The sequence below is a fragment of the Athene noctua genome, chromosome Z (assembly GCF_965140245.1).
Source record: "Athene noctua chromosome Z, bAthNoc1.hap1.1, whole genome shotgun sequence".
Lineage (NCBI taxonomy): Eukaryota > Metazoa > Chordata > Aves > Strigiformes > Strigidae > Athene > Athene noctua.
Window position 1 is genome coordinate 82,936,884 of NC_134077.1, and position 21,369 is coordinate 82,958,252.

Below are 21,369 nucleotides of genomic sequence, written 5' to 3' on the forward strand. Positions count from 1 at the left end.
GGAGCCTCTGCATAATTACTCATTCATAGGCATTCTGAGTTTGCTGCTCTGCGGCTAACCCTGGCGTCAATCTCAGAATGCTTTCTGGAGTATATATCTATAAGGATGCATACCTGTTTGCAATATCCCCAGTATAAATAGCTGGGCTATTCGTGACTCAGCTCAAGTCAAAACTTGACCCAACTGATCAGGAGCCTTCGGTGCTCACCATGTCTGCAGATCATCCTCTGACGTGGCTGTAACAGAAGACTGCCTCTCCTCCCAGATGGAGCAAGAAATCACCAGGGAAACAAAAGCCACAGGAGGAGTGCTCAAACACTTACACAGCAGCCAGAGCGCATCTGCTTGGGCAAGTTCCCTACCTCAGGGCAGGTACAGACACATCCATGGGCAGAACCCCCTGGTCAGGCAAGCTCCCTCCTGCAAGCCGCTCCTGGCATCAGGATGCTGTGGAGGGATTTGAGCCATTCACACCCCCCAGTGCCTCTGCTTCAACCAGCTGCCCTAAACTGAAGCAGACCCATTCTATGGGGAGTCACCCATACTCTCTTTTCTGCACTCATTTATAACCGTGCGGTCTACAGCTTTCAGTTCCTGTTGAAAAAGGAAAAGGAGATTCTGATTCTCAAGTCTCTTGACAGAATACGGTTTCCAGGTTTAAAAAGGGCTCGAGTGTATATAGCAGGATTTGGGGTTAGAAATCTTAACTCTGCATTCCTGACACACTCTGGTGAGCTGCCACAGCAGTGAGAAATGGGGCACCTTGTAACACAGCTGGCTAACGCCCTGCTGCTCTCCATCCGTGAAGCCCATTGCCACAGTGCAGGATAAGCACAGGCTCACCTCCCTGTTTCTGAAAGGACTTCCAAAGCCACCTGGGTCCAGAAACCAGGAACTTCTCTCTGCCACATCCCCCTCCTGTGATCTGAGAGCTGTTTGTAGGCACACTCACTGGTGTGGGCACCACATACCTGGAGACCGAGTCTGACTCTGGTCCTGAGCCGAGCAAAGGGGCCGCTACGTGGAGATAAAAGAAAGAAAAGGCCACAGCTTGGGTGCAAAGTCGAGGAAAGAGGGGAGAGGTGCTCGTTCGGGAACTCCAGAGGATAAGGGACATCTTCTTTTGTTGAAATTATGCATTGCATCTAATGGCAGATGCTGTTATTTATCTACAAGGTTCTAGCGAGGTGATATTAAGAAATCCCCATCAAGAGGTTTCCACCATGCAAAGAAAATGAGGGATTTTACCACAAAAATAAGAATCATACACTTGGTTCCTTTCTTCTAGGACACCTCTCTAGCAGAGGCTGGCAGCACCCTGTGTGCTGTGCTCACCCAGCAGCACTAACCTGTCCTTTCCTGGCAAACTCTGTTCATACCCCGGCTGCAAACAGTCCTGCGGGCAACAACAAGAGCAATGCATTTCAGCATCATTTGCTGCTCGGTGAAACAAAAGAAGCTGCTGAAGGAAAACAAACAAACTCACATGCATGTTTCTTCCACATTGCTACTGACTGTTTCCACATGGCAAGTCTAAGCAGCTCTGATTTGGCTGCCAGGAGATGTATTTGGACAGCCAAAAAAGTTACTCCAACCTTTTGGATGCTGCCCCCACAGTTTGAGTGCAAGAACATTTTATCCATCTAAACATTACTGGCATACGCAAAGGAGGTTGGTGTTGCTTCAGTCAGTATTTGTCCTTCTCCAGACCATCCCAAGATGGGGGTTTCTGTTGGTTTGCAGTACAGTACTTGCTACATTTGGAGGGCAGATGTGTCAAGCTAAGCACTTCAGACCCTTGCCCAAACCAGAACCGAGCAAGGTCGGGAGACTGGTGGACATCGCAGGAGTACAACATAATCCTACTGGTGGTCCTGCCAGAATGACTGATTACTAATACTTTCAAAAACCCCACAAACAACTGTTTATTTCAAGCCCTGAGAGATGGTAACTCACTGCTTCTGTTATTTCTGTGGCAACAAGATTTGGGGGAAGCATTTTCGATGAACAGGACAACTTTTGAGTCAGCAATACGCTGCAGGCAAAAAAGTATATGTGAGCATTTAGAGGAATCACTTGGGGGCTTTTTGTTTTAAAGTGCCAAGCTTAACATCCAGCAGGACGTTTCCTGCTCTGCTCTAACAAGAAATGGGGAAGATGACTCCAGACTGCTGCATCACAACAGCTGACTCAACTCTGCTGCACACGGAGCCTGACTGCTGTCACTCACATTGATCAGACTTCCAAAAGTGCAGGAGCCAGAAACTCGAGTAAATAAAACGACCATTCCACCCCAGGACCCACATTTAAATATACACATGCCCAGAATGCTCCTACACAATACACAGTGAAGACTGTCATCCACATACGGGAACGGTTTAGATGGACTACTGATGGCACCCTTCTATTATAACATTTTTCCAAATTAATGTCATAATACAGCTGTGGACATACAGGTGTAATCTACAACAAGATAGAAGCTATTGCTTCTCCTTCCCTCTTTATTTCTGTTGAAAACAAAAGGAAACTGCTTTTAACGTGGACTTAGCCTTTCGGAACACAAACACTTGCCAACTCCTCTGGACGGTGTTTTCCACTTCCTTTGGAGCTCAGCTGTCTAGAATTGGAAGTTATGCTTTCTTTGTTAAAAGAGCACTTTGTAAATAATTGATAAAACCAATAATGTCTGAATTGTTTTCCCTTGGCTCCTTACAGCCAAGAGAATCATACACAAATAATACATCTGTAGGCTTAAGTACAAGTCTCCGGTCAGAACATGGCAAATCCTCACGCTCCCCACCCCCCCACCCCCACCCCCACCCCCAATCCATATGTGTGCTCACAAATATGAAAGGAAACATTTTTGGACAACCCTACACAGCTCAAGCGATGCGTACTACGTTACTATGCCACAAAATTCACTTGTTTGGTACACAAATGCTCCCGAGCTTGCCGGGTAGACTCAATGTTCTCGGAGCAGATTACCTTGCTTTACCTTCACCGGAAGCCTAATAAGTGCCTATTTTTTAGGGTCTGAAGTGAAAGTTGGCCCTCAGTCTGTGACCTTGGCAACAGATGCTCATCTAACACTCCAGAGACATCAGGCTCAAAGCACCGACCCCACTGAACTGATGAGGGAAATTCCTGCCGGTTTCAATGCAGCCTGAACCTCACCCAACACAAGCCCTGCAGCTCAGGGCTGTCACACGGGCTCTGGCAGAGGAGCAACACTGATTGCCTCCAGCTCTTCCGTTTTGCTGGAGATTAGCACTAGGACCAAAGGGGCAACAAGAGCAACTGTGCAGCCTTTCTTCGGCCCCCCAAGTTCACAGCACTAACATGCTGGATTGTGCCAGCCAGCTTCACGCACGGGAGCTGAGGAGCCAGCAGCTGCTGGCTGCTGTCGCTGTTATGACAACCTCCAGCAGAAGGGAGATGAGCTACAGGCACCAACACCTTCTACCACGGCTGCTGAATCCAACACACTCCTCAGAGCGACAGAATGCATACCCTCCAGGTGGAAGAGAAGGCGGCAGCCACTCAGCCACTGAAACACAAAGACAAATGCTTGAAGGCTGTATATGCTTGGATCTGCCAAAACCAAAAGGGCCAGGATCAGAGAGAAGAAAGAAGCTGTAAGATCAATTTCTTTTTCTTCAGGAACCCCCAGTCTGCACAAAACACCACCTTCCCGCTTCTGTTCAGCCCTACCGAAATAAAAGCATGCTAATGCACTTCAGTGAACCTCCAGTGCCCTTCTGAGGCTTCTGGAAAAAAAAACCAAACATATTGCTAAGTCATGGATGACACACTTTGCTTTAGTCTGAAAGTCTACAAATAACTGGACGCAGACATCATAAAACTACCACCGAATCTGACACAACTGGCAGATGTCACACAAAACGGTCTCAGACGAGGAAGGGGCAGGGATCATCAGGGAAATTGGTTTTGCATGGACAGGAGTTACCTCCTGATACACACTACACAAACTTTCTCTAGACAGACTGGAGTTAAGACCGTTATAAATGATCGCATCCAAATTTAGTCATAAACAAAATTTCCAATTTATTAAATAAATAAATAAAGATAAGCAAAACCAGCGCTGCACAGACCGGGAGCCCCTGCTCTACCTGGCCCGCACCGACTGGTTTCCCTCCTCAGTATTTATCCTCTCTCTTCTCGTACATAGTTATAACCTTTAATACATATTCATAGGATTGCCGGGAAAAGGGTGGGTTTATGGAGATCTTTCTCGCGCATGCCCTCTTTGACTGCTGGGGTCTTTTCTGCCCCTCTCTGGTGGTCGTGGGATGAAGTAAACACTCTTCCTCGGCCTGCCCTTTTGGTGACCCCGAACTTCGCGCATGCGTCTTACAAACAACTTCTTTTTGGGCCCGGATAACCGTAAACAACACTTAACAGAACCAGTTGGACCGGCCCGTTAGAACACGGAGTCAGGATGGCTTTACAAATACCAAAGAGAGCTATTTACACATTGTGTCACCCTGCCCCCTCAAACCTGCAGTTATACAAAAACAGTTCAGTCAAAAAATACATATAAAAAGAGCAATATTTTAAACTTGTTTTACGCTGTGCAAAACCATATGCTGAGGTAGGTGAAAATGGACTAAAAAGTCCTAACATTATTTTATAACAACACGAATCATGTAAACTTGTTTCACAAGACCGTGGGTGCTAGGTGATCTCTAACTGTATTTCCTTTACCATCAAAAATTTTCCATGCAACTATAACTTTATTTCCAGTTCCTTCAAGGCACTTTCTTCTGAAGTTTTTGACAACTTTAAAACCATACTTCAAATAGAGTCAATAAAATGAGATTAAATCAGAAGATTTTAGTCTGTTGTGGTGACACACACCTTCAGGATCAAAGAACTCCCACTAGCACTAATGTAGAAAACCAAAGCAGTGCCAAACACCTGATTTACCTCTCATCTTGCACTAGCAATGCCTACATTTTCAGAAGTCTTTCTTCAACTCCATTTCCCTACACCAAAGCAGGATGCTAACTTACAGACAGTTTCACTCGGAACACAAATAACGAAGCGATTAAGAAGGGTGAGTGCAGAAGCCCACAGTACATGTATAAGGAGCAAGAGACTGCTGGGCTCTGCAGATGACAGTTTTGTACCATCCAGAATTTGCACACGCAAGTGTCCGAGAAAAAACTGTCTTCAGCTGGGGACACAGAAACAAAGGAGTTTTATGGCTCCAAGCAAGTAAACTTCACGCCTGCTCATAGAGGCAAAGGGAGGCACATTCCCAGGTGCATTCCAGGATAATCGTACAAAATTCTGCTGTTACAAGGAACTCCTCTGTCACAGGGCCACAGCCTGTCAAACGGCACAACTGTGGTCAGCCTTCAAGGCTACACCTACAGGGCTCAACAAAACAGGGCCACAGACAGGTTTCTGGCCCCGAGGCTAAGGGGCACAGGCTGCCCTGCCCGAGCTCCCGTGGGGCCCAGTGGCCCCCAGACGCACCCATGAAGGGATCCAACCCTGGGCCAGTGAATGACCACCAGTGAGAACAGCCCCTTGTGTGCCACCACCCGCCCCATCCAGACACTCGCACAGGCCAGCAGCACACCAGGGATTGGCTTGGAAGAACGGGTGAGCAGCATCCAAGCTCATTCCTTTAGCAGCACAGGTACAGTCTGAGAGGACCTGGGGACTTTGCCTGAGAAAGTGCAAAACCCTGAATGCTGAATTAGATACCACACACTGACGCTACTGTGGTGTAGAGGTCACATGGCAAAAAAAACCCACCCTCCAGACGGGACAGATAGCTTGGCCCATGCAAAACGTGAATCTGCCGCAGCCTTGCTTCTCCTCAAAGTATTTGAAACGGCCCAAAAGGGATATCAGAAACCAAAATCTGGAGGATTATATGCAGAGCACAGCAGAACAACATATGCTGACGCATGCAGTTGTATGTAGGAGTCAGGAAAAACCTAGGGGGGAAGCAAACTGAAGGAGGATTCAGATTTATGTTGCATTCGCGACAGTATAAGTGGTCTGTTGCAGCTCCATGCCGTTCACACTTACAGTTAATAATAACTAGCAAGTCCCCTCCAAGACCCACTGCAATAAGATGAGCGCTTAATAATAGCCCAGAACAATAATCTTTAATCATGCTTCATGTTGTAAAAATCCCAGTGTCAGGCTTTCATGTAATTGTTTTGCAGAGAAATCACTCTATAACTGTGGAGTTATAAAGTGGGTATGTCTATTCAGCGCCGGGCGCATGGGGGATCGCTCCACCACAAGCATGCGCGCCGTTTGCAGCTCCCGTCCGGCCTATATGTTACAGAATAGTGCATGTTCATAGAACGCCTGTACGTATACACAGTCTACCCCCGCCTCCCCTCGCTTCTCATGGTGATCAGGTCTCCTCCCCTTGCGCCTGCGTATTGAGCTCCTTTGGCCTTGTTCGGTGGTCGCAGATTTACGGGCGGGGTCGCATAGATGAAGCATCTCCTCTTCCTCGCTGATGCACTTTTCACCCTGTTGCTCTGCGCAGCCTCAGTTGTTTCCCTGGGCCCTGGCCAAACCACCAGGCCAGTTTGTGCTAGAATCTAGGATGATTTGTTGCTGGAACATACAACTTCAAGGACTATAAGAAACTTCTCTTTGGGCTGGGAGATAGTTGCCTAGCAACGTTATCAGCACCTGGTATGTCTTTTTCGAACAGTCCCATACGCCTCCCCTTGGTTTTGCGCAGGCCTTGCACCATCAGTCTAGGATTGTTTAGACTCCCCGTCTCAGTAATTACACCCTTGATAAGCTAATGGGAGTCACAGGTGTTAACAGCAACAAAAGCAGGTGGCAAGGGCAAGCAGACCAGAAAGAGCTCTACTTTTTTAGACTGGAGAGGCAGTTTAGAGGCAGAAACACAAATCATGAGAAGATGCAGACAGGGAAGCATGCCTGTAACCTTCCTTGTACAGTTTTACAAATTCCACCTGAACACTTTAAGGAAACCTGGGATTCCAATGCAGAAAAAAAACCTTCACCCCCAGCCTGTCACCCCCTAAAACTCACTCCCAAGGGGCAAAGCCCACGCAGGTACAGGCCACGGCGCTGGTGCACGGTCTGAGGGCAGCCAGTCTCGTCGCCCTCCCCCTCCCCAGCAGCCAAAAGAGAGATTCCCCTGAGCCCCTGACAAGAGGCCCAACACAAGAACCACTGCAGCAAGTCAGCCCCAAGGCCCCTTCAGCTCAGCACACCCCCTGCAGCAGTGGCAAAGCCTCCCAAAACGGGTAAACCCAGCAGAGCGGCACAGCTGCCGTTTTCTCAGAAGAGCTTCCCAACATCCAATGTGCTCTTCTTGCCTGCCAGAAACTAACCTGAAAACAGATCCCAGACCTGAAAGAAAACAGGATGGGCTGCCTTATTTACTCAGGAAGGAGACTTTTGCTTACAAAAATGCAGAGGTGCAAACATTTCTTTTGTATTTCCACCAGACACACACAGGCTACGGACCTGCTGGCCCTCCAAGACCTCAGACAAAATAAAGCTAGAATTTCCTGTCACAGGAACCCAATGTACATTAGTTTGGAGCTGCTGAAACTTGGACAGCAATACATGGCGCATCCCCAGCCAGGTCTGTTTGTGATCCTCGGGCCCCGAGGGGAAGTATTTTGAGTATCAACAACCCGTGAATGGAACTGCTGCACAGAAAAGGAGGGAAGTGCTATTTGCACATTTACTAGAGTGAAATACTCTGGTGTTTGTTGTTTTGGACAGCCAACTGGAAAAAAAAGATATACAACTGTCACAGCTACATTGGCAGGGATTTTGTTACTCCTTTCCTCTCTGTTTTTAAATTCTAGAAATAAATTCAAACATTTAATTAGACTCTGATGCCTCCAAACTTTGCCAATGGAGGGATGGAGCCTTGTGGTATTTGTGGCTTTTTAGAATGCACCAAGCAGTTAAACACAGATCCCAGGAAAAAAGGTAAATAAATCACCAAATATAAAATAAAGCACCCGCCACCTTTCCAGCTCGACATAAATTCCACACCGTCTTACACTGACAATAGTCACGGGGAGTGTTCTGGGTGGCTTCTGCAAGCTTGAACTCACCACCAAGAAAAAACGTTGTCTTTTATTTTACAAATGAGGCATTGGAATTACTGCTCATCAGCAATCCATAACATCCCCCACTGTCTATTGCTGCTATCTCCCCTATTAGCAAGAACCTCAAGAGCATTTCCAGTGCAGGCCAGGGGCACCGAGTCATCTATATCCAGATCTGCTGTAATCTCCCAGATTCCATAAAGGGTCACAGCCCCTGCTAGACGGAGCACCCGAATCAAACATGGGAGAACTGATTTCTGTGCCCCTCTGCCACAAACCTTGGCCAAGCTGCCTCAGTCCTGAGGCCCAGCACATGCGCATCTGCTGCTGCCCAGCTGCAGATGGCAGCTCCTTCAGGCCCAGTACTTCATGCCCTTTCAGCTGGGTGCTCTGCTTTCATCTCCTCCTCCATCAAACAGGCATCGTGACTTTTGCTTTCCCTGGAAAGTCTTCCGAGAGCTAGCTTGTGCCTGAAATGCAGATCTATTATTTTATATGGACTACAGAAAAAGGCATTTCCTCCCTTGAAACGCTACTCTGGGACCAAGGCGAGGGCCCAGCTGCAGCCCAGGACTGCCTGACAGGCTGCTCAGCCTGCTGTGCCGGGTCGCACGACCTGGTGTACGGCAACGCAAGCGATCCTTGCCCCCCACCCCAGCCTGTTTCCAAAAACTGTATCCCAAGAATTGGAGACAAGGAAAAAGATGCCCTGAACACGGAAAGAGCATCCTCAACTGCTGCTGGGCCTTGGGAACACTCTCCTCTGGACTATCTGGCCATCCCCAGGGAGGGCACGTCTGTGCCGCGTGGCCCGAGCCAGGCAGCCCCTGTGGTGTGAGACCGAGCACTGTGCTGGCTCTGCCAGCCTGCACCCCGACGGGTGCACCTGTAGTTGGGGAACACTGAAGGAAGGAACACTCTTTGTTGCAACACAGGTCCCAGGGTAATCAGTCCAGCCCAAATAATTAGCCAAGCACACTTGGTCCTGGAGTTCCTACTGCATACAGAGCCAGCTTAAGCCTCTCGAGGCTCGGAAGGCAGACTCCCCTTCGACAGCATTATCCCCAGGCTCCAACCTATCCAAGGAAGGTGACGCCAAAACTTTCAGTAGGTTTCATAATTCAGCTATTTTCAGATCTTTGTGCTAAACTAGAGATCTGCATTTTCCTAAATATGATTTCAAAAAAAGAACAAAGCACCTCTCTCCCCCTCCAAAAACAAACCCAAACCCAAACCAAAACCAAAAACCTTCTGCAATCCCACTGACACATCAGGGCTGATCTAAAGTGCTCTGCCCCAGCTCTAGAAGCAGGCTGAAAGATTGCTTACCAGTCCAGGCACAGCAAGAGCTGGCTGCTCCTCAAGGGACGGGGTTCTCAGGGCCAGCAGGGCCTGTCCAACCTCCCCAGTAAGGCAGCGGGGCAGCCCCAGAGCTGGCTACAAGTCCAGACCACCAGGCAAGCCCATGGTGGCAGCACAGGTCCGATACCGAGCCAGGAAACTCAATCAGGATCACGGCCAGTGATTGTAGCCAAGGTCAGACACAGTCCCACGGTAGCCAGGCAAGCCCACACTTGACAAGAGCCCATAAAAAGCCAACATGCTGGGGCCTGTGGCCAGGAAGTCCAGCGCTCCCACAGCACTGCTCAGAGTGGGAGGGAGAGTCCCAGGCTGAGCTTAAACGGAGCTGCTGGGCTGCGGGCAGGGTGAGGGGGGACCCCGGTGATGTCTCCCTGAAATTTTCTACTCTGCTCATTCTGCTGAAACAAGAACTTATAAATAGAACAATGACAGGGACAGTTACTGATTTAGGAATGTTGTGGTCAAAAGAAGCAACCTGGAGATAAGGGTGTGATTTGCTCCAACTTTGCATAACTGATGCATGGCTTGCTAAGGACTGTACCCCTGAAAAGGAGCAAACGGGAACATCCTGACCCACAGGGGCTAGAGGCTGGATGATTGTCTGACAAGCCTGAACTCAGCGAAGAAGGGGGTGGCGGAGAGACCCTGACCACTGACTCCATTAAGACCAAGGAGGAGGACCCTGACCCCCCCCTTTTTGAGTTTGCACAAAAGAACGAGAAGACGCTGTCACTTTAAATCGAGGCGAGGCATGTTGTTAAGCCGTGCGGGACAAAGTGATAATAAACTACCCAATGGTCATGACAGTAAAGGTGTATGCCTGAAGTTTGAAGTGTTGAAATCCCCTGCAGTCCTTTGGTGTGGGGTGCTGACTCTGTGGAATTACCACCTAGCACCTTTCTATGCCAGACATGGAATAAATAAATAACCTCTGCTCTGTGCCTCCTGCGTACTGGCTAAACAACCCCACCTGAGGGACAACACCAGGAGAAGCTGATCAGGGTAATGAAGGCTGTCACTGCCCTCAGGGCTTTGGCACTGAAGGTTCCCCACAGAGGAGAAGAAGGCTTTTAAAAGGTGGAGTATTCCCCTGTAACGATGAGGCAGGCAACTCTACATAACAGGCACTGGATACTGTAAATAGAACTAAAAATCTAACGTATAACATGGAATCACCCTCGTACTAATCCCGAGGCCCTCGCTTGCACAGACAGTTCAAACTCCTTTCCAAATCCTGCAGACGTGTGAGAAGGACCCATATTCCCCCCACTTCACCATCAGTGACGCTCCCAAAGAAAGGACGGGCAGGGCAGCGTCCAAGTAAAGCTTAAGCAGGGAGTGTTTCTTCGCTGAGCTTTCCGAAGTATCTGGGAGAAATTTGCCTGTCAGTTTTGGGGACTCAGAAAATGCGGGATACCTTTAAAGCACAGATTAAACTTTGCTCAGAAAAGTACAACAAGAAGACCAGTTGCATTCGTTTTACAACACGTTCCTGCTCGCCCAGTACTGTATCTCCTTTATCCACTTGGAGCGAAGTCGATCTTTGCACTAAGCACAGGTGATTTCATAGAGAAGCATAAACTGACACACCTTTACGATCTGAAAATTTTACAGAAGTTCTAGTAATGTACCCAAAACTGAGGTGTTTCAGTGTCTGGGCTAGGCTCCCTCTCTTCAGTAAACACGTATCTTAATTCCAACACAGGACAAAACCCATCTATAAATTTCCTCTTGTCAAAACGAAATTGTTCCAATTCTACTGTTGGCTCCTATTTAAGACATTAAACTGTGCAAGTAAGAAGTAACTGTAACCAATCCCTCCCACCCTGCTACAAACCATGACCCCAGACGGTCCTTGGAGCAGACCACACCAGACCCTGTTTCATTCCAGCCACATCACTCTAGCACAAGCCCTGCAAAGCCATTTAAAATGCCATCAACAGGTTTATCAGCCATAAAAGCAGAATCCAAGAGCTCTTAAACCAGTCTGACAACTGACAAGGTCATGCTTCCATCACTGAGGACAGCACCATAACTAAAAACAAAAGAGTCTGTATTGTTCTTAAACCTGAGAGGCTGCAAGAAAGCAGGGAAGTTATGAGCATGGCTTCTGTAACATCACTATCGGTACGATTTCCCGCCTCCTGGTACGATGATCAAATACCATTTGGATTTCAGATGAGAAGTCATGTGATGGTTTTAAGCCCTGCCGGGACCGGAGACCACGTTGCCGTTGTCCCTCCTCCACCCTCAGCCGGTCAGGCTGGAAGTGAGGCACAAACCCGGGGTTAAAGTAAGAAGAAAGTTAATACAACAGTGTAATAAGCAATCTGAACAACAACAGTAGCAATGATAGCAACAATACACAGCAATAACAGTGAACAAGACAAAAGACATACAGAGAAATACCGCAGTGGTTACAGACAGCTCGCTCGCGATGCTCCCTGCCACCAAAGCCACAAAGGAAAAAGTTCCCGCGCTCCCGCGCCCGGACCTGACGTCAGCGTGGTATGACTAACCCGCCTGGAGATCCCTTCCCCCTCTGCTGGGGAAACTTAACCCTAACCAGGACAAGTCATCACCACACTACATTAGGTAGAGTATAAAATCTTATCATCAGATTCTCAACTGGTTTAAGGCAGTGGATTCTGCTGAAGTCAAGGGAACCAAACACACCACATGAAACAAATCTTTCAGTGTGCCTCAGACCTGAAAAAATAGCTAGAAAAATGTTCACAATCTTTAATACAAATTCTCAGCATTTCCCACAATCTCTCCACATTGAGCAACAGTAGGACCCTCACATCTACTTTCCATATATTTCTTACTTAACATTAGTTTTTAATTTAAAAAGGGGCAACTGATTAGTAAGATTTTCATAGCTATTCACAAAAATTAATAAGCAAATACATTGGTTCCCAGATGTAAATTACTTGTCTAATTTAAAGACTATTTGAAGACTCTCAAAGCGCTATAAAACGCAATCGACACCTTTACCTACTACTGTAGGAAACAGCAGACAAGCTTCAGGAGATGAGCGAGGGTGCAGAGGATAGGCTAGGGTAGACAAATAAAAAAACCTCATGAGTTCTACAGAAAAATGAGTAGCAGCCCACAGCATTGGCAGACAACAGACTTTATTCCCACTTCCTTCTCCCATTCTTTTTTCCTATTCTTTTTTTATGTAAAGGAAATAGTTTTCCATTGTGAAACACACTGTCAGAGATTTAGTGGAGGCCAGAAGTTTACGTGAGTTCAAGAGAGGATCAGCCAAATTGTAAGACATGTGCCAACAATACCACTAGAGAAAGGATCTGCATCATGTTGAAATGCAAACAGCTGTTTTGATAACGACACCTATTATTGACTAAATTTGTCTATTACCCTGTTGTAGAGTTACTCACATTGAGAAGAGTCAGTGCCGTGCAAGAAACACAACTTGCAACACTTTGTGCTTTGAGAGAACCATGGCCCCTGAGCTTACAGCCATGAAGTCTCACAGCTGACATGTTTCAGCTGAGCACCGACGAGTTCTGAGGTGGACTGCTGACCGGAGTCAATGCTCACAGCTGATGTAGGAGCATATGAGAAGCTTTACTTACTTGCCTTTAACTGATGCTCCAATACTAGTTTGATTACCCTTCATACAAAATCCTCCTTCAAATGCAGGTTTTGTTCTTTTCAGATTGAACACATGAGCAGAAGTCAAACCTGCACAACCACTGAACTCGGCACAAATTTTTCAATACACTTTAGCAGCATCAGAAATTGTCAAGTGTCTTTTAGAAAGCAAATGCTTTATTCTTTGAAACTTCTTTGGTTTGCAAATATTAGTAATGCTGCACCACAGACTCTCACTTAGTCACTCCTGTTCTTCCTGAGACTGTTATGCAACTTAGTATTTCAAAAAGTACCATCGTATCTGTGTATTTGAGCCAGGTTTTCCCCTTTGTAAAGTCTGACCATAGGCAAAAGCTGCAAGTACTACAAAACCAGGCCGCCTTGCTTGTTCTGGCCAAAGAGAATGAGATTAAGCGCTATTAAAAAATAAGACTATTGCCTACTTTTAAGTATCCATGAAGTTATGAACATGAACGGTATGATGGATTGCAGGCATCAATACCTGAACACAGACATGCAAAATGTCCATCAATTGAATTCCAGACTCTATGATTTAATTGCTGGGCAACTCCCCAAGGAAAAAACGTCTATTAAAAGCCAACAGTAAGCCAGAAATCTCTTTTCATTTCACATGGCAAAAATATACAGTGAATCCTGAAAAAAGGAATAGATATTAGACAGGGAAAGCCCGTACAACTCTAGGCCAGGCAACAAAACGTTGTAGTGCTGTGATTACTTTTAAAACTTATTTCATCAGAATAGTTAGACAAACACGGAAACATTTGCAACAGCAACACCTGGGTCAGTTTAAAATCTTGCTAACGCTGAAGTACAAGTCAGGAAAAAATAAGCATGTGGGGAGGGCACTCTATACACGTACATACACTCCACAATGCCAAACAGCACTCCTAAGGGTGTCTGCCAGTAAATTGAAATAGGAGCAGAAAGGAACCATGTCCATACTAAGGCAGCAAGCAATGTAGTAAACTAAAGATCACTGCAACCAGTGCCATGTTAAAAGAAAAGAAAAAACAACATAAAAACCCAACCCAAAAACCTGAAAGGAACAATCACTGTGCATGTCATAAGCATGAAGTGATTTTAACCTGACGACTACCCTGCTCTAATCTTTAAGCATCGTTAACTTTTCCACATTTTTAAAGCCTAAGGTGATTATTTTCAATGACCTACTTGTAGTGGCAGCCTAGGTGGCATTCTGGAGAACAGCACAGCGTCCACAGCTTCTACAGGACAGCGCAGGATGATTAAGCATTCCACTTCTAGGGGAAGAAAAACAAAAAACCACACCAGCACTCGTTTACTCAACTGAAAAGCTTATTACCTGCACGTCCAAAGCAACGGGCTACAGGAATACCGAATGCAAAGCAAACCAGAGCCATCTGGAATACGTTGTATTCTCAGCTGAAAGTTGAAAATCTTTCCTTTTATATTATAAACAGCGTTCGGATGCAGAGAAACGGTTTTTAGAGTGACGTCTGCAGAGCTCTGAGTCATGAATTAAAATGCCTTCCTAAAAGATAAGTCTTAGCCCTTCCTCTGGAGGGAGTGAAAAAAAAAAAAAACACCAAAAAACACCAGACAAGCCACCCAGAGAAGGAGGAAGTCAGGCAACACCAAGGGTTTTTTCCCAGCGAGAACACAATCCTGAGAGAACAAGATGCTTTTGCTGTCAGAATAGAAATCCAAACAGAAACAATTCACCTTTCCCTTTGAAAAGTTGCTTTGGAGTCAAGATCTACTTGTTTTCTCTCCCAAGCATGAAACCCCTCTTCAGTTTAAGACTGTCTGCAAAATACTGAGTGAAGTAGAAATTAGGTGCACACACTGGAACATGTACAGAATCTTACTCAAAAAAACCCCCAACACAATCGTACCACACTGGCTAGAAATCCTTTCAGTGTTCTGATGAAAAGGTGACTTGTACCTAGCAATTAAAGTGTTTGCGGCCAAAACCAACAAATGATGTTCCAATCAAATGTAAGTTTAATAATAAAATTTTCTTTTTAATTGATGTCTTAAAAAAAGCTGGAGAAGGAAACAGGGACAGAAATGAAAACCCATTCAGGGAGTCAATGGATAGACTGTCACCACGCAGTCTAAACGTGCCAGCTGCCGATCATCTATTCAGAACAAGCGAGTCAATAGCGGCACGCTCCCTGGCAGAGGGGAGGCCGTCCCTCTCCCCTTTAATAGGCTCAAGCAAGAAGCTCTCACAGTGTTTTGGGCTAAGACCCAGCTAGCAGAAGGCAGCTTTTCTGTCAGACAAAGCAAGGCAAAACCAGGATCTAGTACAGCAACCTCCTGTTAATCCTGACCCCCTTCTTCAAATCTCCTTTCTTCGTCTGGTGACGGGAAGGCAAAGCATGTCCTGTCCCTGTGAGCCCGCGCTGTCCCCTGCCTGTCCCTGTGGGAACAGCAGGCACCTGTGATTCCTCTCCAAAGCCATTTACACCGAGATCGGCTGAGCAGTGTATTGTGGAAGCATAAGCTGCAGCGGACATGATTTGGAATCAAGTTATTTTTTGCCCATCATGACAAAATAAAACCAGCAATTCCTGGCTTTACAGAAGTTGACCCAAAGAGTCGCTCCCAGCACCTCTCAGGTTTTTCTGTCACAGAGAACTGATGCAGCCAAAAGAGTGTCGACTCTAAGAGGACAATGCCGCACTCCACAGGCAGCACGGGCAGGCAGGCACGGGCAGCGCACGATGGCCGTGCCCGCAGCACCACTTGGTGGTGAAAGCGAGCGGAGTCACTGCTGACGCCAAGGACGAGTTTAACACCAGCCTTTTCTTCAGGCTGGCTTTTTGGCATTTTACCCTCTGAACATGAGTAGGTCTGGTCTGCCGGACCTCGCTTGCCAAACACCCTTAGAGTGCCTTTACCGTGAGAAAGCGTATCGGCCAGGCAGCTGAAGTCCAAGGGAGATGAACCTCAAGGCCAGCAGAACCAAAGGCTGCTGAGTACCAAACAGAAGCTTTCAGATTCTCCAGCGCTCTACCCCCTGGTTTCTGGAGACACAGCCTGAAGCAGTGTTTAAACAACCGGTCCAGCTTAGTACCTGCCTCTACTCCAAAGAACAGCAATCTCTGGGCTCACGACCTGTAGGTTATACAGACCTGGGCCATCAACAAAGGCAACAGATGGAGAAAAACTGAACACTGACAGCAGCTGAAACACAACTATTACTTTCCCATCAACCAGTTACAAAACTAACTTGTGCCCTTGCGTAACAGAACGCAGGAATTAACAAAAACAGAGCCTTTTATTCCCAACAGACTAGTGTGTCTTTACAAGAAAGTCACAACGATTCCAACTGACAAAGTCAGCGTTATCATTACCAATGCACCTTTCCCCAAGAGGAAATCCTTGTCTTTTACCACATGTCAATGGCAAGAGTGTGCAAACAAAACAAAGAAACCAACAACCCACACCCAAACCCACCCACACCCACACCCCAAGAGCTCTACTTACATTATAAATATAAATATATATATATATTATACATATATATATATGAGACACATCTTCATAGATGACAACTGCATCAATTCATACTTCAGGTCCTTCTCCTCCTGGAACCAGCTGAAAAGAATAAGACAGTTTTGTGTTAGTGCCATAGACTTCAGTTTTACAAACCCACATGTGACAGTTCTCACTTTACAACTTTGTAGCAGATGGAGACTTTGTGGTAGATCACAAAAGTGGTTTTTAGATTCAGTATTATCTTCCTCTCCCAACAGAGGAAGTCAGTTACCGTCAGAGAAGCGCAGGCCAAAAAGAATATCACAAAGAATGTTTAGCAAAACACAAAGGAGTTCCTAGGTAACACACATCCTGGTTTTTGTCTTTGCTATTCACCTCAAGGAGATGAGTCTGCCTAGAAACATTACAGCTCGTTTTTAGAAAGACAAAGAACACGCTCCCTTTCAGGAACAATTTCTCCAACTGCCAATTCTTCCCCAGACTGTCGCTACACTGGGAAGTTGGTCTCCTCTTTCCAGCTTCTACTGCTAAGCAGAGCCCAAAAACTAAGAGCGAGCCTGAACCCCTCTACAGGCAGCAGGGAGTAAGTCAGCATAGCATTTCCCTGTGAAGAAAGTACAGAACTGAACAACAGAAAAGGAAATACAAAAGGCAAAACAACAATAAAGGAAAAAAGAGGAGGCTAAACATTCCTTTTACTGATATATGCTTAATAATTAGCTGAGCACTTCTAAAGACAAAGAGCGCTGCTGCTTTTGGCACCAAAGTAAGGAAAAGTCTAAAGCACAGTCCTCCTGATGTGGGAAGACGTGTCCCCAAAAGAGACCCAAGATCTAATGCAGAAACGCCTCTACGCCTTGCTGAAAATTTGCACACTAAGAATCACCAGCTTCTGCTTCAAGAGAACACACCAGCAGCTTCACTGCACGCTAGTCATTTCAGCCCATACGAGAAGTCAGAACAGGCACTATCCTTTTAGGATGCAGCACAGCCATTTCTAAGCCTTTTTTCGGCTTTGGTTAAGTCAAGACGGCATGTGCTCAGACATACGGCGAGGAGGTGTGAGGCAGCTAAGACAGCAACATGGAAATGATTCCTCCTTCACACAGAGACAGCTCTGACTCAAGTCAGTCCTCCTCTTCTCTTCCCACAAAATGCGGAATGCCCTTCTGTGGGAAGGACAGACTTTGCAGCCATCCATGCAGACAAGCAAAGAACTACCGTGGGTCTGCTTTTGCGGTCTTCAGGAAGTTGCAGAAGGCAGCTTAGAGATGCATAATCACAGCATTTCATGACTCTTTCAGTACTGACCTACAGACATCAGCACACAACAAACGACAAGTCACGGTGCTTCTGATGTGGTATAATCCAACAGACCTCCACATTTCTCTCCCGAGCATGTAAAGGTACAGCTCTCCGGGCACCTCCCGCTATCACAACTGCCAAATGACTCGACGAGCTTCTAAGCATCCAAACCGCTGCAAGCACATTTATACGCACAATAATGGATGAAATGCAGATGTACTCCACCTCTATACTTACGCACGCAAGCACTCACGAGTTAAAAGCCACTCTATGAGCTGGCCTACAGAGCGGGAAACAAAGGCAGGGATTCCCTTGCGCATCAGAAAACAGAAAAACACTCACCAAAAGAAAATTAGGGCCATGCGCTTCTTGTTTTATTTTCTTTACACTGTAACACGTCCCAAGTAAGGCAACAACATCACGTGTCCAGCATCATTCATACGCACATGTGCCCTGGAAGCTACTTGAAAGTACCTTATGTAATGGAAGCGTCTGGAAAGCGCAGCTTGAGCGACCTGAACTCAGTTACTGATCCGCCGCAGCACCCGCTCCCCGCAGCCGCCGCACCGCGCCGCCGCTGCCGGGCCGCTCACGGCCGGGGACGGGCCGGCGCCAGCCCGCGCCCTGCGCCCGCCTTCGCTCCGCGCCCAAAGCGGCCCGGAGACGCCTCCCCGGGCCGGGCACCGGGACGCCCCGGCGCCTCTCGGCTGCCGCGGGCAGGCACCGCGCCGGGGACGGGCCCGGGCGCGGCTCCCGAGCAGCGGGAGGCCCCGCGGCCTCAGGCACACGCGCGACCGACGGGCCGCGAGGGCCGCGCCGCCCCTCGGCCCCGGGCACTCGAGGGCTCCTCCCTCGCCGGCCGGGAACGCCGGACACGGCGGCCCGACGCGGCTGCGAAGCCGGGATCGCGCTCCCCCCCCGCGCGGACACCGGGAGAGCGCGGGAGCGTCGCGGCGGCGCCGCTTACCGCGGGGCAGGAGCGCAGAGCGGCTGGGGGCGGCGGCGCCGCCATGACGGATCCAGACCTGAGCAGTCGCTGACCGCCTCCCGCAGAGGGGAAGGGCCGCCCCGCAGCCCCGACGGGCGGATGGCAGAGCTGTCGCTCCTCCGCCCGGCCCGGCCCGGCCCCGCTCCGCTGCCGCCCTCGCCCCGGGCTCTGCCCCCGTTTGCCCACAGGTGCCGGGACCGTGCCGGAGTCGCGACACCCGTGTCTCCTGTGGGTCGCGCCTCTTGCTGCGCCCAGGTGCAGCCCGAGAGGGAAAAGCCTTTTCTCCCTCCCTCCGTCCAGCCGCGCCGCCTGGGGCTGCCGCCGCGACAGCCGGTACCGAACAGCCCGGCGACCGCGGGGTGTCTGCCCGCCCTTCCAAGAAGACTTTAGGTGTGCCGTGGGAGGCGGAGGGTGGAGAAGGTGGGACTGGGGGAAGGGGCCGGGGGGCTGCGGCCCAGCAGAAGAACTGCGGGAACAGCGTCACAGTCCTTGGAACCCCCAACAGCCGGGCTTCCCCCGGAGGGAGCTCTGACTGGAGCGGGCTGCAGCCTCGGGAATACAGAAAGAACGGGAGGAGGGAGGTCAGGAGGCAGACACGGAGATTTCCAGTTTTGCGTCCCGCGCAGATGATCTTCAGGCAAATCCTTGTCTCCGTTTCCAGTGAAAAGTATGCTGTGTCGAGCATGAAGCGAAAGATGGGGTGCGGAAGCAGGGACTGTGGAACTGGAGGCTGGATCAAAGGAATAAGGGAACTTGGTGCAGAATTCAGAAAGAACTGACCCGTGAAACTGAAGCCCTCCCTCAGAGCAAGACCTTTCGACTTCTACTACTGAAGTGGCGGATTTGGTACAGAGCTACAGAAAGCATTTCCTGAAGGACTGGCGGCAAGGAACAGCAAACACTGCCCGTCATCATCTGTAGTTGCTCCTACGTCTGTCCGTTTATGTAAACCACACAATCTTTACTTGGCAGGAGCTTCTATATGCTTCTCGGGCTCTACGGGACAGAAGTGAATTGAGTCCTGTGGAGGAGAGTTTTTCTTGCCTGGAGCAAATTCTGGAATTGCATTCACCGTGACCCCACAAAAAGCCCTGCTAACCATCATTATTTCTTTGCTTCTGAGCCTTTTATGACTTGCAAGCCATAGAAGAGGGAACAGAGGGAACCGACCTGAGCGTCAGAGAAATTCTTCAGCTCAGTCATGAAAGCATTTGCGCAGAAATCGATGCTAGCCAAGCCTGGCACAGGGCAGGAACAACTTGCGGGCGAGAGAGTTACGGGCACAAGGCTGGTTGCTGAGGAGGCAGATGCGCCCTTTGCTACTGCACTGCCTGGCCCGGCACAAGAATCCCCGTCCTCTCTTGATGCTACGAGGTTTTGAGGCTCTTACATCTGAGTGACGTCAGGCCCTGCGTCGCCACCAGTCAGGCCGTACATAATCTCACTTCACCTGGGGCAAGGCCCAGCATTTCTGCACTCGGTGTCCTGAGCAGTTCTGGAGATCACCTCTGAGCTTGTGCAGCGAGTGACCGTTGTCTTGCCTATCCTCTCAAGGGCTTGACTGTCTTCCAGACTGCCCCTGGCGTAAACATAGGCACTTCCAACTGTGCTGTGGAAAAGTAAAAATAGTGGATAGCGGGGAAAGTGCTGTGTGTGTCCCGGACTGCTCGCGTTGCTGGTCCCTTTTGAATGCTTGGGATCCTTGCTCTGTAAAATAACGGCAGGTGATCTCATGAGGCTAGTAAAAATCTAACCCAAAGACAAGAAAAACAATCCTCTAAAGACGTGCTCTGCACAGCAGCATTGACAAACCAGCACGAGACAAAGGGAAAAAGAAACGAGGAAATAGCAGAGAGCTGACACCTTCCCCCACGACACCAGTAACAGTTTCAAAGTCGGCGTTGCCTTCTGCACTAGACAAGCCATGAAAGCAGAGGGCTGGAAGGACACAGGACAAAGGGGCACGCTGGCATCTGCTGTCACCGTGGCAGCGCAGGCGCAGCAAGCTGTCACCAGCCACACGTGCCCAGCCAGCTCAGGTTCCCTTCTCTCAACCACAGTCAGCAAGGGTTCTCTTTGCAGACTGTTTGCCTTTGAGTCACTGGGGAGGAAGGAAAAAGCCCTCAGCAGTAGAAGAGTTCCTCCGTAACTGGTGTTGTGCTCTCAACAGCTTTTACCCTGCTGGAGGTCCACGGGAATCGACTGATGGATCAGGGAGAAGTACCTACACTCCTGTCCTGGTTTGGGCCCAGAGGGCAACTGAGCGCCATGCAGGCCCTCGCTCCCTCACTCCTTCCCCCTCAGGGATGGGGAGGAGAAGAAGATAAAACAAAAGGCTCAGGGATCGAGACAAGGACAGGGAGGGATGGCCCACCCGTTATGGTCATGGGAAAAGACAGACTGGATTGGGGAAGAAAAAGAACATCCGTTTAATTTCACCACTACCACCACTAGTTTACCAAGCAAAGAGAGAAGGCCAGTAAG